Below are 14,404 nucleotides of genomic sequence, written 5' to 3'. Positions count from 1 at the left end.
TATTCGTTAGATCTTTAAATTCTCATTAAAGGTGACAGAGGCCCGACCCCAAAGTGCTTTGCAATTCATACTGTAGCTTTATCCTTTGTGCCCTTTCCTTTCAGGTACCTTTCTCTGGTCCTGAAATTTGGCCTCCACGGCAGGCTCAGGACTCTTGTCCCACCAAAATCCTGCGCTGGCTTCACGGCGAGGTCTGACATGGACAGATACTTCTCTTCCTCCATGACCACTGACAGATGTCAAGTTTCTGGTTACAACACGACAGTGATGGTATTATTGCCCCTCAGCAGTCAGCCATTGCTCCTTTCTGCTGAAGGATTCTATTTCCTCACCCCAATTGTACCAGGCTGGATCATTCACCTTTTAAATTAAAGGAGAAAAAGAGTTCGATGTTTCCAAGCAGAAGTTTGAAGCTCATGTTGCCACTGCCTTTTCTGCTTCTTCCAACACAAACACGGCAGCTTTCCAGATGAGGACGGTGCCTTCATCCCGCATCCCCAACGAAGAGGATGCGGCAGAGTCACAGCCAGCCTGAGAAACACAGACAGTGTCAGGAAAAAATAGATCTTCATGGCTCCGATGCTTTGGGAGCTGGGGAATGTTGGTTATGCTATTTAACTTAGCCCGAAGTGACTAATGCAAACTTCAAGCTGTCAGATATAACTACATTTAAAAATATTTTGCATCGTGTGTATCTATCAATCTCCTGCTCTTCCTCCCCCTCTCCGCTTTTCTCCTCATGATGCTACTGATCAGACTCGGGGCCTCGCACGTGCTAAAGGAGCACTCAGCCACCGAGCCCTTGAGTGTTCATGTAAAACAGAATGTTACATAGTCACTCTGCTTTTCCTATTGTGGTAAAGTATATGTAACACCAATGCGCCAATTTAACCCTTTAAAGAAGTGTGCGTGAGTGTGTGTGTGAGTGTGTGAGTGTGTGTGTGTGTGTGTGTGTGTGATGCACGCCACAGTATACATGTGAGGTCAGAGGACAGTTTAGCAGGGCTGGTTCTCTTCAACTCTGTGTGGGTTCTGGAGATGGAACTCACATGTCAGGCTTCCATGGTCAATGCCTGTACACCGAGCCACCTTGCTGGCGTCACTTTAATCATTTCTTCGGTGAAGAAATGAGTGAGCACATCCTCAAGCGTTGCGTAGTACAAATCACTTCCAAAGCGTTTTCATCATTCCAAACAGCACCTCTGCTCCGCTGGGCTCCTCGGTGTAGGTGAAAGCACACTGTCTTCGTCCTTTTACGTACAGCTTACTCCACTTGGCATAATGAAGACTGATCTCCCTCGTAGCACACATCAGACTTGCTTTCTATTCTAAGGCATTCTATTTCGGTATTCCGTTTTCTATGCGTACCTTGTTTATCCAGTCACTTGGGTTGCTCTTACATTTCAACCACTGCCATTATTTTCAGACCTCGAAGGGCTCCCGTGTATGCCATTATTTACAAAAGCCTGAGGTCTAGGGATGTGGTTCGGTTGGTGGGGCATGTCGGAAGCTCTGGGTTTGGTCCCCAGCTCGGCATATACCAGGTGTGGTAGCTCACATCATTAATCCCAGCACCTGGGAGGCGGAAATAGAAAGTCAGATATTCAAGGTCATCCTTAACCACACAGCAAATTCAAGGCCAGCCTGAGTGGCACAGGACCTTGTCTTAAAATAATAATTTAAAAAGAGCCAGAAACGTTATACAACAAAATAGCACTGGTGAATGACTACTGGGTCGAGACAGGAAGAAAATGCTTACTCTGGATTTTATAGATTCCTATCTAAGCCGTTGTAACAATTCTATTCAATTTTAAAATTTAATGAAGGGAGTTTTAATAAATGCTTCCCTTTCATCTGGGGAGGCACAGTAATGAATCACTGCGAATGTGTGGGGTTTTAAAATTATAGTTAAAACACATAGCATACACTTCACCATCTCAGCCACTTGTAAGTACACGTGCAAATGCGCATTTAAAAGCCATTAGACAAAGCTTAGGGTGGCTCCGCTGATAATCACCCAGCCACAGGATCTCTATAAATGAAGAGCAGTTATTAAAAAATTAAAACCACGCCACAGGAAGCTGCCTGTGACTAAACAAGATTCTTCTACATAATACTTCAGTTCCTCCTTCCATTCCCTCTGTTCTCTGGATCAGATGTTACGGCTCACAATGGCTAATGATTATTAGGAACAACATACAGGCCTCTTGAAGCAGAGCTGAGGCCCACCACACAAGACCACCCTTTGAGTGTAAATGAGATACACTCCACTGTAGCCACACCACTTTTAGTGGACTGCCCCTCTATGGGCCGGCTTGGTTTTTAAATGAAAAAAACCACGGTGGTTTTAGCTGTTCACACTGTGTCTCATTGTTCCTGAGAGGCCCCTGGAAGTTCTCGAGGGTTGCTGTTTCTCAGGAGGTCAGACAAGAGTTCAAATAGGGTTTCTTAATGTCCTTGCAAAAGGCCAGACCCAAGGCAAGGCACTAAAGTGTAAGGTTTACTATGTTAAGGGTGGAAAGCCTGGCCTTCGCCCTCAGCACTCAAGACAATTTGAACTTTCACCCCTTTGATTAAAAAGTAAGAGCACTCATCGATTTTATGTTCGAAGAATATAGCTTCAGCAGAATAAAGCTGGCAAGGAGCAGAGAGGAAATGAATGACATTCTGTGTACATGGGGATTAAGCCCCAGAATTATTTTGATAAAACCAGCAATCCTCATTATAGAACCAAGACTTCTGGTCTACTGGTGACCAGAGATTCCTGTTCTATGTAGGCATAGAGGACTCGGTGTTAGAAGCTCTAGATTTGATCCCAACCAAGGCAGGAAGAATTAGTGACCTTGAAAGGTTGGTTTATTACCCTGAGATATTTTCAGGGAGGATTTTGGGAACGTAGTTCGGTGGTGCAGAGCGGTCTGACATACACAGGGCCTTATTTCCAGTGTCACACAAATAAGCAGAACAAGGCACACACACTCACATGCACAGACACACACACACACACACCCCAAAGGGAGTTAATAATACTCACCTTGTAGTATTAGCTAAGCGACACCTTGTGAGAGCAGGCCACAGAGGCTGTATATCGCTTCCTCTGCCAGCTCCTAGGACACCCCAGAGACCCAAGTTCAGAGGGGACCACTGTCCACAGTGAGACCATCTGGTCATCTCAATGTCTGATTCATTTGATTTTCTCTCTTTCGTGTGTGTGTGTGTTCTCACATGCGTGTGCACATTATCTAAGGACAACTCTGAACGCTTTTCATCAGGAGGACTTGCATTTTTGTTTGCGGCAGAGTCTTTCACTGGTCTGGAATTTTGCCAAGGCTATCTGGTCAGAGGGCTCCAGTAACTCACACACGGTGACATCCCATCTCACCATGACTGAGATTACATACGTGCCCAGCTTTTTACATGGGTTATGAAGCTCAAGCCCAGGCCCTCCTGTTGACGTGGCAAGTGCTTGATGACCCATTTCCCTTGGTGTGGTGGTTTGAATGAAGATGGCCCCCACAGCTCAAATTGTTATTTGAAAGGATTGGAGGAAGCGTATCACTGAGCATTTGCTTTAAGGTTTCAAAAGCTCATTCCAAACCCAGAGTTTCTCTCTTCCTGCTGCCTACGGATCAAGATCTAGAACTCTCAGCTCCTTCTCCAGCACCATGCTCCCTGCCATGATAGTGGACTAACCCTCTGAAATTGTAAGCCAGCCCCAATAAAACGCTTTCCTTTATAAGACCCGCCTGGTAATGGTGTCTCTTCACGGAAGTAGACCACTGACTAAAACACATGGCCACTGGCAATTTGTGAAAAATGAACTTGACAGCTTCATTCAGTATTCTGTGCCCCACATTGCTCTCCTAACTTAGGCTCGCCATTGCTCACACAAGCTGTTTTGTTAAGTGCAAAGAGATCACTATAAAACGCCTGGCTACTACCCCAAAGTGACTTAACTCAGATAAAAAATAAACAAGAATAGAAATGGCCTTATTTGAGAAGGAAAAACACCTTGATACATATACTCAAAAAAGGCCCTGGAGGAAACAGACTAAAATGTTAAAAATAATTGTGTAGGTTCACACGATATTCAACATTTATTGAGTCTCATGACCTGCTGGCCTCTGGGTTACACGTTAGGAATACAGTAATTAATCAGATCATAAGGTCATTGTTCTGGTGAAACATTTATGGCTCCGGTGTGGTAATGGGTAAGGCAGGACCAGTGGGAAGAGAGAGCATCTACTGACTACATCCTATTCCAGCAGTCCCCAAGTCCCCTGGGAAGTGTTAACACTGAGGCCAGAGAAATCGTTAACTGAACTGCAGGGTTGGCGTGGAGGCACAGAATTACGGATGACGCTGACCTTCTTTCTTAGGAGTACCTGCAATGTCTTCTAGTTTTAAAATGTCAGGGGCTGGAGAGATGGCTCAGAAATTAAGAGCACTAGTTGGTTGCTCTTCTAGAGGACCCAGGTTCAATTCCCAGCACCCACATGGCAGCTAACAACTGTCTGTAACTGCTGTTCCAGGGGACCCGAAGACCTCACACAGACAGGCAGGCAAAACATCAGTGCACATGAAGTAAAAATAAGTATTTTTTTTTTAAAAAAGCAGATGCTAGCTTCAAATTTATAATCCTGTTTTTACCTTCTGAGTACTGGGAGTACAGGGTTGTTGTGCTCTGGGCTTAGCTTGTTTATTTCCTTAGTTGCCTCCTATTTCTCCCTCTTCCTTTTTGATTTTTTCATACATGTATGTATATGTATGTATACACACACATATACGATCTGGTTATATAGCCTAGTATAACCTATTTCAATTTCCTGATCCTTCTGCCTTAGCTTTCTCAAATGTTGGGATTATAAGAGGATGCTATAATCCTTGACCTCTTTTTCTTTTATTTTTGAGACAGTCTTGCTACGTCTCTCTGGCAGAGGAGAGTCTCAGACTTGTGGCAACCTTGTCTGGGCTTCCTGCACACTTGGATCCAGGCATCCGTCACCACACCTGATTTTATATTCTCTCTCTCTCTGTCTCTCTCTCAATTTCTCTCTCTCAATTTCTCTTTCTCAATTTCTCTCTCTCTCTCTCTCTCTCTCTCTCTCTCTCTCTCTCTCTCTCTCTCTCTCCTCTCTGTTTCTCTTTTCGGGTTTTTGAGATAGGGTTTCCTGTGTAGCTATGACTGTTCTGGAACTCACTCTGTAGACCAGGCTGGCCTCAAAACTCACAGAGATCCACCTGCCTCTGCCTTCTGAGCACTGGGATTAAAGGTGTGTGCTGCCACTACCACTTAGTCAATTTTATATTTTCTTAATGAACATAATGCCTAGCATCCTAATTGTCCTGTTAACAGTATCTTTCTAACCATACCAAAGGTTTTAGCCAAAACTGGGCAGACAGGTTCATGCCTAGAATCCCAACACACAGGTGACTGAGGCAGAAAACAAAGAGTTCCGGGTCAGTCTGGGCTATATGTAAAACAAAAACAGATAAATGAAAAATCCCCACAAAAGCTCAGCATGGTGGCTCATGTCAGGAATCCCAACACTCTGGAGGAATGGAAGTTCAAGGTCATCCTCAGCTACACAGTGAGTTGATGCCAGTTTGGGAGACACTGATACGTTGTCTCAATAGGAACACACAAACAAAACAACAATAACAAAACAAACACAAATACCAATAAAGGTTTTAGCTAATCTTCCAGGGTTTATGTGGACCCAGTGCAGACTGGGAGATACGAATGGAGGCCAGATTCAGTAGAGGGAAGAAGCTTATCAGACTCTTTCGGTTAAAAAGAAGACCCAGAGAGACGAATTGAGCATTTTATGCAAGTGTAGGAACAGCTACCCCACAGCGATGCTCAGATGGTGTAAGTCATTTTCCTTTCAATTCCAAAACTTTCAGTCTAATACATGACCCTTGATCTGGTCAGCTAGAAACTAAGAATAAGGCCTGCTCGTCAGTAGCAAAGACTTATAATTCTTCACAGAAAATCCTCGTTCACTAGTAATATTAGGGAAAACAATTTAATGAGGCAAAATCCAATGTTGACGGGAGTGGGGTGGAATGGACCATAGGGAATCACAGACGACACAACTCGTGTGCCCCTCCTGAGAATTGGTGTGACAGTCAAAGTTATACAAATTGTAGGAGGGGCTGGAGAGAAGGCCCAGTGGGTGCAGGGCTTACCATGCAGATCCACAAGAACCACAGTAATGCAACGTGGGTGACGAGTCCGCCTGTGATCCCAGGGCAGCAGGAGCAGGAGAGGGAACCCTGCCGCAACAGGGTTAGCCGGATCAGCAGGAAGCGCAAGCTTGGGACTCAGTGAGAGACCCTGCCTCAAAATACAAGGTGAAGGGCAGCAGGGGAGACATGGCATCAGCCTTGGGCTTTCAGCATTCACATACACACACACTTGCTTATACACATGTGCCTTCTGAAACTTTTTGGTTTGTTTCTATGAATCGTATTTTAACGAATAATTAACTTCTAGGACATCCAAATACAGATATCTAAAAGCAATGGTGGGCCAGGTAAATGGGTAAAACACCCATTGTCACCCAAGCCTGATGACTCAAGTTTAGTCCCTGAAACCAACCAACTCCTGAACGTTCTCACCTCTAAATGCTCAGCGTTGTGTGTACGTGTGTGTGTGTGTGCGCGCACACACACACACACACACACATAGTAAGTAAGCAGATCTGTAAATCAATGACTGGAGAGTTCCTACGGTCAGAGGCAATGTTGCTGCTGCCGTGTCCACTCTCTTCATGTCCTGGTTCATGAAAATGTATCAACGGGGCGGTGGTGGTGCATACCTTTAAATCTCAGCACTTGGAAGGCAGAGGCAGGTGTATCTATGTGAGTTCAAGGCCAGCCTGATCTCCAGAGCAAGTTCCAGGAGAGGTTCCAAAACTACACAGAGAAACCATGTCTCAAAAAAGAAAAACAAAACAAAGAAAGAATTTAAGAAATAAGAAAAAAAAAAACTCATATCTTTCACTGGCCCTGAAGTCTCTGAGTGGCATTTCCCAAAATCCCCTTGGCTCTTGGTCACTGAATTCAATGGCTACTTATTCCCACAGCCCATCTGATCATGGGGAGATGGTCAACACCCACATTAATACCTCATCTTGGGCCCTTTTTCTCCCACTGCCCATTTGACTTTTAGGGACCAGACGCAGCTAACGTCCTCTTTCCCCTCAGTACTAAGAAAGATTTTTTCCCCAATATTCTTTTCCAAACTAGTTTCTTTTTCTATGGTCAAACCCAGGATTTCCCATCCTGACAGCTGGATGACTTTGGACAGGGATCTCTTCAGGACTCCAGGCAGAGCTACCAGCCTGGAAAATGTCGCCATTAGATTTCTGTACAAGTCACCATCTACAGCAGAACTAGTTTCCACAGAAATCTGTCCCCGCGCTGTGTCTCTCGCCCTTGCTACTGAATCCACTCACCACCGTTTTCCTTGCTGGATAATGACCACAAGTGTCTCAGTCTCTATCCTGAATACGGCTGCCAGTGTGCTTCCTAAGCACAGATCCTGACATGTCATGTCATCCCCCTGGCTGACATCCCTCAGTGCTTCTCTCCCCGGCCTGCACTCACTCACCCAAGTGCACAAAATAAGCCCCTTTCTCTTGCTTTAGCTCACCAAACCCAACAATCCTTAAGTGTCTATCGCTGAGGGAATCTTAGAACCACTTCTCCAGGTTCCCGACGAGAGGGCTGTTTTCTGGGAGCATAACAGCCACTTGACTTCCTATCTTACATCTCACTGGTCTCTGTCCCCGGCTCCAGGGAGTGTGTGTGGTGAGAGCCTCGTGCAGAGGGAAATGAGGTGAGAATGGAGATGATACCGATTGATGGCAACACATTTGTTCTCCTATTTTCTTTCATGTCTAATATGTAAACTGTACTGTCTCTGTCTATTTCAAAACTCAACTGGATTGTCAGACATCTCCGCCCGCTCTTCTAGAAAATGCCATTAGGAACTCTGCTGTCTAGGGCCAGTCTAGCTCAAGTTCTCTCCTAGGAACCCACTGGCTCCTCAAGATCACACTTGAACTCCACAAATTCAAGACTGGGCAAGGCAGAAAGGCTTGCTCCAACATTTTCAGCAGATGGGAGGACCACCCACACATGTGCACATTCCTTGGCTTTGGGAAGACTGCACATCTCTTGTCTGGTGCCAAAACACATTTCTGGACAAATATTAATCAGGACTCCCCTGTATCCACAGGCTGAACACAAAAGATGCTCTCCGACAGGCCCCTGAGTAAGATTCATAGAGGACGGGGTTGGTACTGCCTCTGCACATCTAATGCTTGTCTCCCTGAGACACAGATAAAAATGGGGAGTGACGATCCATGGAAATCCTCCCCTCCCCTACTTCTGCAAACACAAAAAAACGAAATGATCTTCTATGGTCATGATCCTCAACCATGCACATCGGGCTTACTCTTCTTTTAAGTTGGAGAAAAATAATTCAGTCATATAGTGTTCAGTCTGACATTTGCTATTATTTTTTTTCCCTTAAAAGAAAAACAAAAACCCGATTAGTTCCAAAAATAAACCCCAAAGGAAAAAAAGCTCAGACAAGAAGGAAATCTCGTGGCTGAGAATTCATCACTGTGATTAACAGCGCACGAGCATTACCTGCCGCATGCGCTCCTATCTTCAATGCAATTAGCACAATTTCCTCGTGATTCCCCACTGTTCTTAGCATTTATGTCGAACCCTTGAAGCAACCACTCTAATAGCAATGAGTGGCAGGAAACCTCTTCATAAGCAGACTTGTTAAAAAAAAAAAAGCCTCAGGCAGGCAGCCCCCAGATGGTTGCTGGGCCCTGTTGCCTCAGAGATTTGCAAGGTGGTATCTCTGAAGTCACAATGAAGCCCACTGCCAGCAACCACTGCACCCGCTGAGGCAAGTGCAGCCTCAGACACCACGGGCCTGTGCTCTGGTGGATCTTTCTGCCATGATGGTGGGACCTTGTGCAAGGTGTTCCAGTGGGGGTTTGCAGTGATGGTGCAGAGAGGAGAGAGGTGCAGACAGGAGTGACGTGGCTCGCTCGTTAGACGTGGCTCGCTCGTTAGACGTGGCTCGCTTGTTAGAACTGAGAGCGCTTTCAGCCACCAGAACAGACCAGCAACACTGGGAAGCATAATTAGCAGGACTTCTGTTCAAGTTCACACACAATCCGTGCCTATGAGTGTCATTATCATTAACTGGACTCTAACATTGACCATGCTCTCTCTGACCACAGAGAGTGAAAAGGAAATACCCATAAGCCAGAGGAACCACACAACTGGCCATGAACACCCAGCAACAAGGCACTGCCATTGCCAGGAGACAACTTTTGGGGACGTAGCTCAGCTGCAGGATACTCATCTTGCCTGTGCAAGGTCATGGGCAGGTACTGGGGGAGGGTACGCTTTATCCACCAGGCCTCTGGTACAAAATGAAGCATTGGCTCAGAAGATTGAGTCAAGAAGGGACACAGAAGTAATTAAGTCAGCCCAACAGAGTAATGTGCATTTCATATCAAACGAGGGCTGGGTCTCAAAGTCAAGATTTATTAATTCTTCAGATATTCCAGCTGTACAAACTTTGTTTTGCAGATATGCATACAACATGTTTACATCATAACAAAGGTAATGGCTAATAAAATATTATCTCCTTAAGGACTGAAGAGGCCAAAGGTTTTAACCATGAGTTATATAGGATGTACATTTATAGGAACTATCAAAAGTCGGACGTAAATACATATGTAACACAGCCAAGAAAAGCTGTGACCCAAAAGACCACACACATTACTACATCTGTAAGTAGATAGAAAACAAGATGACATCATACAGACTGTGCTGACTTAAGGACATTTTTTTATTAGATGATAAAAGCTATGGCCATGAACCATCATTTCTCTAAGAATTAACCATACAATGTAAAGACCTTAAATCCCAAACTATAATATACTCCTCATCCTCCGTGTTATCCTCTATACTGGCTGACACAGTACATCTGACCCCTGTGATATCTGCAGTGACCATGACTGGTGACTGTCAGCAGTGTGAGAATAGCAAGTGCATTGTGCATAACCATCGCCATTGAGAAAAGGATCAATGAAAAGAATGGCTAAAACCAACGCTTCCTTTCATCTTCTTGACCATATGTTTGTCTTTTAACAATAAAAGCCCAAAGCACACCCATGCTGCCTCTTCTGTAACATCTTTACATGGTGAGATACTTTTAAACCCAGGTTTAGATTATCCACAGTTAGACAAGTGATTCTTTCTCGCATGCATGGATTCTGTCACGGCTGACTCATGAGGCACACAGAAATGTGAGTCATAGGAAAGTCTATGCGACCATACGAGGCTCTATTTTAAGGCAAGTCAGTCTCTCTCTCTCTCTCTCTCTCTCTCTCTCTCTCTCTCTCTCTCTTTCTCTCTCTCCCACACACACACATTTCAGAGCAATTCATCCACTAATGGATTTTATCATATAACCATGTCAACTAGAAAACGAGGAACAACGTACTCAACATAAATACAGTTACCAAACATATTCATGGCTATAGCCCACAATAGTCAAACGTTTTTTATATGCCCCCAAATACCCAAGTCTGAATTCTAGAAAAAATACTTTAAGTTCTCCAATATCTTTGCAATAAGGCTTTCCACATAAGGCTACCTTTATGATGAGGTTACTTGGACAGAATTTTCAAAGATAACAAAAATGGGCACCAAAATTCAAGCTATTCTGAAATAAAGAGAGAGGTGTTGGTTTTATTCGGGATGGCAGGGTGATTTGCTCATGGACCAAAATTAAACTTAAGCCAAAATCAAAATTAAGGTACGTAGAATAAAATGCTTCTTATTATTCTTAAGCATAAAACTGAAGATACAGATACATCATGATACAGATGGTCAAATAAAGTACTATAAGGCAAAACAGACACACACTCTACATTTACATATATAATTCAAATAGAGCATAATCTATAATATGTAGATTACAGTTGGTTTTTAAATTCGTTTTACTCAAACTTCACAGAAGTGGATCTAGTCTTTACTTTCAAGTTAAAAACAAGGCCTAATGGCTTCTTTGGGGATTTCCAGTCAACGGCTTTCTAAAATGAAGGGTAACACAAATCCAAGTCGCCACTCATTTGGGGCATTAACACACCTACGCCACCAATTCGGGACCTTGGAAGCAAAGAATGACTGATACTACATGACTTGGACAATATATATATATATATATATATATATATATATATATATATATATATATATATATATTTCTGCTCTAACCCAAAGACCTAGAGAGTCTATGTAGTTTTAATTACTGAACAGGTTCACACAATGCTATTCAGGAAAAATAAATTTTATTACCAATTACACTCACATTCAAAATGTTTTCCTTAAGATGGAAACAGTCCCACAATGCTCCAAACACAAAGATAAACTAATAAATAAATAATAAACTAATGTTAAGGGAAATCTTTTTTTAAAAAGTTGGACAGTACTCATTTCTTCTACCAAACTCTCCATGACATTAAGAGAAAAAAATTCTAATTATTTTTGCCCAATAATTTAATCAAGTACTATAGAAAAAAATGTTGTTTTAAGGGCAGGTTTGGCATGAATTGCTTATTAAGTTTCCAAATTAGATTTAAAAAAAAAGAAAACAGGATTCAGAAAGTTAGACTACCTAACGACATATAAAGATGATGATGATGGTGATGACGGTGGTGATGATGGTGGTGATGCTGGCAAACACTAAAACAGCTGCACACTGAGCAACTGTAAAAATTCACAGCCCAAATTCTCCTTGCCCAGGATGCCAGGAGTCATCTGGTTGTGAGGTGGCTGCTGATCCTGCTGCAGGCAGATATAAAAATCATCCTCAGTGTCGCTGGTACCAATTCCACAGAGCTTTTCCAAGGCTGAGATGTGCTAACAGGTGGGGCGAAGGTGGTGAGGCCAATTAAAGTGTATGTTCCTTTATTTGGAGTGATCTGAAGTCTGCTTATTTGGTAATTAACTAAACATACCCCAGCTTCAATTCAAGCACACTCGCACCTCTAGACACAGATACCAACCAGCCACACCTTCTGCCCACAGAATGATTCATTCTTCTTGTAACTGGATAAGGAGAGCAATTAAGAGATTTGAGTAAAACCCACTTTCTAGTCTTGAGGACGGCAGCCAAGTCAACTGTTGTGACATCTAAGTACTTGCTGCTTCCTGCTCATCTTGTCCAGGGATCTTACATCATCAGCTCGGTGGCCAGGGTACAGTCCTGCTCAGTGTCTCCAGGGGCCCTATTATGGTGCTCATGACACATCCTTGGAAAGAAACTATCCATGGTGACTTTCTCATCCCCACTTCCTCTGACCAGGGGCCTGGCTGTGGAAAACCTCTGCCCCAACTTAGATAATGGTAAGGCCAAATTGTTGATACCACTACAGACCCTGAACAGGAAAAGCGGAAAGAGAATCAAACAGTAGAATCCAAGGGGTGAAGATGCTAGAAGAGAAACAAAGATGTCTTGTGGACTAGGATTATACCAGTCCTCATGCTAGACCCTGAGGGACAGAAGGGAAGACACCAGAATCAGCACACTTAGTCAGGCGGCTGCACTAAGGTCTTATAGCAACATCTATAAACTTATAGTAGTATCTATAACCTTGGATAACTTCTGTGCTTCCTTGGAACAAATGAGTTTATAAATATAGGGATATAGATAACACCATTACACACACACACACACACACACACACACACACACACACACACACACCATAAGTAGTACTTGTTTGAAATCTCAGTATTTGAGAGGCTGAAACAAGAGGATTTCAGGTGCAATAACAGACTAGGCTACACACAATCTTAGATTTGAGGCCCTGTTTCTAAAACAAAACCAGGAAGAGAGAGATCTAACCAAGCAGCCTGTGCACAGTCAGCAGGTAGTCTGTTGGACTCTACCAGAGCTGAACTGCAACCCAAAAGATATATTTCTAATATTTATTTAATTTTGTTTCTTATGTGTATGGGTGTTTTGTCTACATGTGTGTTTGTGTACTACATGTGTGCAGTCCTGAGAAGAGGGTGTTGGAGCCCCTGGAGCTGGAGGTACAGACAGCTGTGAGCTGCCATATGGATACTGAGACTCAAACCCAGGTCCTCTGGAAGAGCAACCAGTGTTCTTAACTGCGGCCATTTCTCCAGCCCCCAAAAGATATAGCCCTAAGACTTTTGGCTACAACCTTTTCTCTAAACAAATTTTATTAGAATAATAACTAGGGTCAGAGATTTGTTTTCAGAATGCTTATTAAACAAAAATCATAAAACATCAGTATATTATTTTTATTTTTAAAAGTTGCTGTACTTTCATTACTCTAAATGCTAGGAATTGGAGCCATTATTCCAGCATTTGCTAAATCAGAATTGGGGATCCCACTGGTCTCATGAGGAATTGTTGTGCATTGTACTGAATACATTTAACCTCCAGTCACGGCAAAGTACAGCTCTCTTTGAGAGCATTGCCACCAAACATTTTTCTAAATAGATTTCACACCAGTATGACCCAAATCCTGGTTCAGAACTCCATTAGGTCTGCTATCCCACACGGAGGGGCAGTGACATCTGTCCAGTACATTCGAAAGATTACGCCTGGTCTACAAAGCGAGTTCCAGGACAGGCAGGGCAACACAGATTAAACCCGTCGTCAAAAAAAAAAAAAAAAATTAGTAATATGGCCATCAACCAAAGGCCTTTGGGGCATATGTATGAAACTAGAGAAATGTTAAGTGTTCAAACACCATATTACCTGTGTTGCTCATGAACATGCCTGTGGGATCTACCCACTGGACGTCTGTCACAGTGAAACCCCACACATGGTCTTCGAGCACTTGAATCTGTTACCACTCTTCTGTCCCTACCTTTCTGCAGGGATGGCTGGACCACTGCACTTATGATGACGAACCACGTTTCAAAGCCCAGACTTCGTGCTTACGTAAAAGAGCCTCAAGCCAACGAAGAGATCCTTATCAATGTTTTAAAGTAAAACACTGCTTGTGGTAGGGTGGGACTGAGCTTGTGAGTGAAGGTGCCTGCAGAAGCCGAAGGCAGGATCCTGCGGAGCTGGAGTTACAGGTGGTTGTGAGACCCCTGATGTGGGTGCTGAGAAGCCAGCTTGGGTCCTCTGCAAGAGCAGTACACGCTCTTAACCAGTGATTGCCTCTCCAGCCCCTAGAAAGGATCCTCAGACTCAAACAGGAAGAGGGCTCTTCAAGGTCCGAAGTTTTCTCAGACAGTATCTGCCAGGCAGAGCTCCCCGATACTTGTCTCTGCGTACCCCACAGGCAGAACAGAGGCTAAATTTCCC

General features: G+C 43.7%; 1 long non-coding RNA gene across 1 annotated transcript; it reads right to left on the bottom strand.

Annotated features, from left to right (window-relative positions):
- LOC146894326 (uncharacterized) lies at positions 1-8,810 on the bottom strand. The gene is made up of 2 exons (XR_015002385.2): positions 8,665-8,810; positions 1-1,575 (listed from the first exon to the last, which is right to left on the bottom strand). It is a non-coding gene; the product is annotated as an uncharacterized LOC146894326 (long non-coding RNA).
- Between the last annotated feature and the right edge of the window lie 5,594 nt (positions 8,811-14,404).

Source organism: Myodes glareolus, chromosome 6 (assembly GCF_982192425.1).
Source record: "Myodes glareolus chromosome 6, mMyoGla1.1, whole genome shotgun sequence".
NCBI lineage: Eukaryota > Metazoa > Chordata > Mammalia > Rodentia > Cricetidae > Myodes > Myodes glareolus.
Note: the sequence above shows the minus strand (reverse complement) of the source record. Positions and strands in the feature narration are given on the sequence as shown.